This window comes from Solanum tuberosum, unplaced genomic scaffold (assembly GCF_000226075.1).
Source record: "Solanum tuberosum cultivar DM 1-3 516 R44 unplaced genomic scaffold, SolTub_3.0 scf00271, whole genome shotgun sequence".
In the NCBI taxonomy this organism is placed as follows: Eukaryota; Viridiplantae; Streptophyta; class Magnoliopsida; order Solanales; family Solanaceae; genus Solanum; species Solanum tuberosum.
The window spans coordinates 732,482-739,985 of record NW_006239192.1 but is presented as its reverse complement, the minus strand read 5'-3'; positions in this window follow the sequence as shown (position 1 = coordinate 739,985).

The window sequence follows — 7,504 nt, the reverse complement described above, 5'->3', positions numbered from 1 at the left end:
TTTTTTTTTCCAATACCAAACCAAGTCAAACCAAACTACTAGTCGAGTTTTTTTCCGGTTTGACTCGATTTGCGGTTTGGTTCGATTTTCGGTTCGATTTTGTACACCCCTAAATGCAATTAACTATTGGAGGACCAAAAAGTTTTTAAAATAGAAAAAAAAACAGTAAATAAAACTTAGATGGTCGCATCCATCCGTTCGATAAGTCAACTAGTCATCATCTTATCTTGAACCAGTATTTTCGTTGAGTTACTGGTTGTATTTACACATATTGGAATAATCACATTTGAAATTACGAGTAAAAGACGTGAATATTACGGATAAAATTATCTTGAAATTGAAATTCTAGGGCCACCTTGAATATCAAGATCTATATCCATAGATAATTTCCATTGATAATATAATTAACATGAAAAATCTATATCAATCGATAACAGCCACGACTTATATCTGCATTTTTGTTCGTACATCAAATCGACCCCATAAAATTGCAATCAATTGTGGGTACATATCTATTAATTATATATATTATGTGGTTTGTAGTCATTTATCAAAAATGTCCATGATATTGTCTCACGAAAAGGACATATATGTAATTTACTCCATTGCAATTCCGATAAAACTCGGGGTATTTTTGTCATTGAATCAGCCGGCATTTGAACCAATTAAAATTGAGAAACTGAGGGTCATGAGTGACTGCCAAAACGGATATTCGCATCCACAAAAAGCATAATTCCTTACGTATATTCTCTGATTCTTCCTCCAGCTTGGCCCACCTCACTGATCCTACGTGGCAAATTTGGTGGATGATGTGGCAAATCTGGGGGATGACGTGAATTTTCTCTTGGACCAGATTTTATTTACCATCCTACTGGAAAAACATAAATATAATAAAATAATAGTGAATGGTTGTCTAGTCAACAGATTCGTCAACTTGTGTTTTACTTTTAATTAGTGGACCAATTGAATAACAATGGTAGGTTATTGGTGGCTATAGAATCAATGAACCTAAAATACAAAGTTCATGGATTCTCTTTACAACAAATTGAAGTAGCACATTGAATAAGTGAACAAGGATCTCCTTACACCAACCTCAACTAGGATAGAAACCGACAATGAATTTAAAAAGGCTTTGATAAGATCTATTAATAGTGACGGAGTCAAAAATTTATATGAGGAAAAAAATACTTTACCCTATTTGTGTAGTACATTTGGGTGTAGTAAGTTCAATAGAATCGCCTTGTCTCTCTTTAGGTCCACCACATATATATTTCTGATGTTCAAATAAAATACTTCATTTTGTCTTTTTTAGTTGTTATGTTGCGCTTTTCAAGAGTTAATTTGACTAGTTTTCAAAGCTAAATTAGATTACATTAATTCGATATTTTTTTAAATAAATTTTAGATATTCAAAAACTATACGGAAAATACTATAAATTGCAACTTTTTCCATATCAATATGATGAAAAAATATATCTTAAAATGTTGGTCAAAATTCATATCGTTTGACTCCCAAAAATGAAACAATAACAATTAAAAAGGGACGGGGGGATTTATTACTCTCTTCATCCCAATTTATATGAGTTAGTTTGAATTGACACGAAGTTTAAGAAAAACAAACTTTTAAAATTTGTGGTCTAAAATGAGACTTGTATTTGTATGACTAGAAATCATTTCATTAATGGTAAAATGAATAATTTAAAATTAAATTGTTACTAAATATAAGTCATTATTTTTTAGACGGACTATAAAAGAAAGTATGTCATATAAATTGGGATAGAGGAGGTATAATTAATCTTTTTTTTTTGTCTGGTTTGAAATAATTGAACGGTATGGAGGAAAAGAAGTAGAAATTTCGTTAGCATGCTTCAATCGCTTTCAGTTTGGGCTTTTGCCAGCGTTTTCCTTACTTACTCCAAAATCCCTAAACCATTAAAAATCAGCAGGAAAATGGGCCTAAGTAGCAGTGGTAGTCCTTTCAGTACGAGTCTATATACTTCAACACAAAGGGAGAAATCTAGTGGCTAACATTCAGTGATGATTGAGTTAATGTCTTTGCATTTAAAGTTGCTAAAATCTTTAATGATATTTATATATAGAGAGAGGGCTGATTAAAAATATCTATTGTTATTATTGCCGCTAATTGTTAAATATAATATATAGCAAAAATTACTATATTATTGCTGCTAAATAATTGCTGCAAAATCCTTTTTATGTTGGAGCGATATGTGGGCAATATGAAAAGTTCTTTGTTGCAATCAAGTGGGGGACATTGTAACAACTTGCTTGTGGTTTGAACTAGAATTATCCAAAAACTTTCATTCACTTTCTTTGAAAACTTGGAAATACGACAAAAGGATGGAAAGAGATAACTCATTATTCATTACACTTGTTATCTTTTCCATATCAACCAATCCTAAGTAATGAATGAAATATATCATAAGAGGCCACACAACGTGTATTACCTTTATGAAAATCCAAGTTGTAACAGGGATGACTGGAGAAGCACTTATTCGACATAATTCAATAACTTTTGATCCAAACATTGCACATATTTATTAAGAATTTACTAAATATGTACCTCTCATGTTGTTGGGTTCTGAAGGTGATTGGGCGTCATGCGGAAGTTTATAAATTGCAAATCATATAGTTGATAAATCAAATAACAAAAAACTTATACTAAAAATCAAAATATTATTATATCAAAACTAATATAAATAAAAACATTGAAATTTTAGAGAAAATAAATCTCCCCATAAACAAGACTCTTAAACGATTACATTGTGGATTTTATTGTCAATTGTGTTAGAAGAAACAAACCTATATTTATAGAGTCCTAAAAACCTTTCCTACTAAAAAAGGAGTCCTAAAAGGAGAGAATAAACCAAATATGAAAGAATATTATATTTTCCTTTCAAGAAAAGTAAAAACATTTATGGTAATGTTTTGTTTTTCTTTAAGGAAAAATAAATCTTAAATTATGGTAAGAAAATCAGGGCAAAACCCTAACAAATCTCCCATTTTGGCTGGATTTTCTTGACAAAGCTTGATCTGTCTTCTTCATATACTTGATAATCTTTTTCTTCACAAAATCTCCATCACTGTTGCTTGCCATGATTAAAAAATAAAGTTTAAAATATATGGGTTAAAAATGGGTTTAAAATATTTTATTTTTATTCTTAAAAATTGCGACAACAGGAATGTTGAAAATATGTTGAAACTTCTTCTCCACATGTAGCTTGAAAAAAAAAATCTCCATTATCATCAAATTGATTACAAATTGATTTGAAACCATCTTGAGTCTGTCTTCAACCTCGTTGAACCATAGGATCACCGGATCTTTGAACCATGTGCTCTGATACCACTTGTTGGGTTCTGAAGGTGATTGAGCGTCATGCGGGAGCTTACAAATTGCAAATCATATAGTTGATAAATCAAATAACAAAAAACTTATACTAAAAATCAAAATATTATTATATCAAAACTAATATAAATAAAACATTGAAATTTTAGAGAAAATAAATCTACCCATAAACAAGACTCTTAAACGACTACATTGTGGATTCTATTGTCATTGTGTTAGAAGAAACAAACCTATATTTATAGAGTCCTAAAACCTTTCCTACTAGAAAAGGAGTCCTAAAAGGAGAGAATAAACCAAATATGAAAGAATATTATATTTTCCTTTCAAGAAAAGTAAAAACATTTATGGTAATGTTTTGTTTTTCTTTAAGGAAAAATAAATCTTAAATTATGGTAAGAAAATCAGGGCAAAACCCTAACACATGTTACTAAGATCAAATAAAATAGGGGTGTACATGGCCGGGTTGGTTCATGTTTTTCAAATATCAAACCAAACTATTTGTGTCGGATTTTTAAATCTATAAACCAAACCAAACCAATAAAATTCGAGTTTTTCAACTTCGGGTTTTTTCGGGTTTTTTCGGGTTTTTTCGAATTTTTTGAATTTTCGGGTTTTTTTCCGGAAAAGTATTCATACAAACACATAATATACTTGTACTTCAAATATTTCTTTAGTCCTACTAAAAATACAACTATCTAAAGGTGTTGCTTAAGAAAATAACACAAAATATTATATGAGTAATGATACTAAAATATCCAACAAAAAATAATAATAATGAAAATCGCGTAAAACAAATATCGCAAATTAACAGGTCATAATGAAAATGATCATAATTTAAAAGTACTAAATCATGCTAAAATAAGTTTAATAAGTATTAGTTACATGACTAAATATTAAAGGAAATTAAAATTAGATTATGTATTTGAATAAACCAATGTAAAACCATAGAACAAATATTCAATATTATTGTCATTCTTAGTGTTGAATTGATTTATTTTTTGCTTTTAGTATTAATTTAATTTTGATTTAAGCTTTATTATAATTATCAATATCTGTGGACTATAATCTTTATTGAATTATTTAGAATTTTAAGTTTCAAACTTGAAATAATAATATATTAAAAGATAAAAACTATGAAAAAGTATAAGAAATATTTAAAAATTATATCAAAGTAAATATTTTTATGTATAAAATAAAATTTTAAAATTATATATATAATGTCGGGTTGGTTTGGTCTCGGGTTGGCTATTTTTAGTTAAAACCAAACCAACCCAAATATAGTCGGGCTTTTTTTTCCAATACCAAACCAAGTCAAACCAACCACTAATCGGGTTTTTTTCTCGATTTAACTCAATTTGCGGTTTGATTTGGTTTTCGGTTCAATTTTGTACACCCCTAAAATAAAACATGAAAAACCTCTCATGTTACTGGTTGAGCTGAGTAAGGTAACAAGTTCATAATGACGGACTTTGTCTAATCAATTAGGAAATAATGCGATCCAAAAAAACTCATCGTGCTTTAATTTTATAATGTTTTTATATAATGAAAACCTGAAACACCATAAATACTCATGTGACAAAATGGGAATCAATGTTAAAACTTGCATTCAATTGATTGAAGATGCACAACATGGTCAAATTTTGTGAACTAGTAGATAAATTCAAGGTGAAGAGCAAGGGGAAACAAGAAAAAACTATGAAAGGTTGCTAGTTATGAAAAAGACTTTGTTTGCCTATTGAATTTTTATATTACTAAAATTTTTATCGACATTAGTTAATTGTCAGTGAATTCAATGTCACTATAGGCTTACCTGAGTTGCAAATTTATGTGGATATCTTCAATCCTGTAACCTGATTCAATCATATGGATTATAGTATTACTCAACCATTCCCAATAATTTCTCTATTCTTAAGACAAATGACAACCAGAGAGAATTTAGTATTTCTTCTCTTGATTATAGCTCTGAGAAAAAATATGATCAAACTTAGAGTCCAACCCCCAAAATGGACACTTTTTTGAACTCTACAAATAAAAAATAAAAGATATTTCTCAAAAATATTTTTCATTCATAAACCAAACACTACAAATCTTTTCCGAAAAATATTTTCTACTCACCAACCAAACATGAGAAAATAAGTCAAAAATCTACTTGTTTTCAAGGAAAACATAAATTATTTTATATTGAAATGTTATAGGATTTATTTTTTGCTTTTATGATACAATAAAACTAAATGAAGCATTTTCAACATATTTCATCTAAAAAAAGACTAAAATATTATCTCCATGTTGAATTCTTAAGTAGAGTTCTATTTACTCATGAAAATATGAGTAAAATATGGGTAAACTAGTATTTTACCTAACCCATTTGTTACCCAATCCATTTTTACCCATATCAATTATGGGCGGGTTGAATTATTACCTATTTTATGTTGACCCATTTTCAACCCGCCCAAATTTAACCCAACTCGCCCATTTGCCACCACTACCCACAATTAACACCCCCTCACTAACATGTTATAATAAAGCCAAATAAGGAAAAGGTTACACAACAGCAAAGTGATCCATTGATGATAAACTAAGATTTAACAAGTTTGGCTCTTATGCATGTCATCAATAGTGGCCTAGCTCTTACCATATCCAAACTAATATTCGGATAACACACGTTAAAGCTCTATCAAGTACCATACAGTTAAGTCTCAATCTTTATACCCTCCAAAGTCCAGAAACAACAAATTTTTACTCTAATGTAATTTTTCGAAAGGGATTCAATTAAACTCCTTCAAAAAAGATAGTTAAGTGTCACGTCCCGCCACATCACGGTGAAATTTTGCGTCCGTATAGGGGCGGAAGGGTCTAGAGTTGTGGAGAGGTTTCCGGAAGACTCTAGAACCCTCTAGATTATTCAAGAAGACTAGAGAATTCTCTAGAATTCTCTAGAATTCTCTAGAATAATGTAGAAACTTCAAGAAAGTCTTGGAAGGTCCTAGAGTGTGTAGAGAGTTCTAGAACTAGGACCAAAGTGTAAATAGTTAGGGACTTGTAAAGTATATTTAAATTGCACTTTAGTCCCTAGGAGTTAGTATAAATAGAGGGTGCCATTCATTTTCAAGGGATCCAACCAAGAAAGCATTCCTTCCAAGCTAATACAAAAGCCTTCTTCCAAAAACTCTCTTTTATCTTTCTAAGTCTTCCTTTACATTTCCTTAGCGATCTTAGCATAAAGGGCTTACTTGAGCTTACAAGATCGTGAAAGATTCGTGAGTAAGTTGTCAAGTGCCACACGGAGCATTAGTAAGACTCTAAGTCCGTGACATAAGTCCCTCTTGTGTTATAAACTTTTCTTGATAGGTTTGACAAATCCATATCAAATAGGGTTGTTCTTCCTTAAACGGAGGTCTTAGGTTCGAAAAGTTATATCAAAAAATCCTTTTCAAGCTGGAATCAGAATAGTCAAGTTTCAACTTTCTTTTCATGGAAATAAAAAAAAATCCATATCAAATGACAAGATAGGGTGACATGTTGCGTGCACTTCAGCTTATCTATTATAAAATATATTATATCATATTATAATATAGTCTCTTATTAGCTCACAAAAGCATATACTAAACTTATTACTAAAGTCAATGGAAGCCATAATAACTATACTGTAGCTCCGTCCCCACTAATTTGACACTTTTTTGGACACTTAGATTACGCCCCTCACGTGGCGTGCCTAATTCTTTTTTCATGGACCAAACATAAACACATTTTTATTATTTAATTATATTCTTAATATCATTATTTGTTATGACATAAAAATGCAGTTACAATTTTTTTCCCGAAATTGTATGTTTTTAGTTTTATTTCCAAGTTACGATTAATTTTTAGTATTTCAGCACGTATCTTTCTTAAAAGTTAAAACTGCCATAAATTACCTTTGTGTATCAAAAAAGTTACGATTAATATTTACAAACTTCATTATTTTAACCTTTTCACTTAATAAAAACTCTTATTTCTGGTACCTGTTATTGGTGGGAGGCGGTAGATATTCAATATAATTAGTGAAGGTGTGCAAAAATTGGCTCAAATACCACAGTTATAAAAAAAACTCTATTAATTCTCTGGTCATTAACATTAGAAATGCAGCAAAAATACTTTCCAA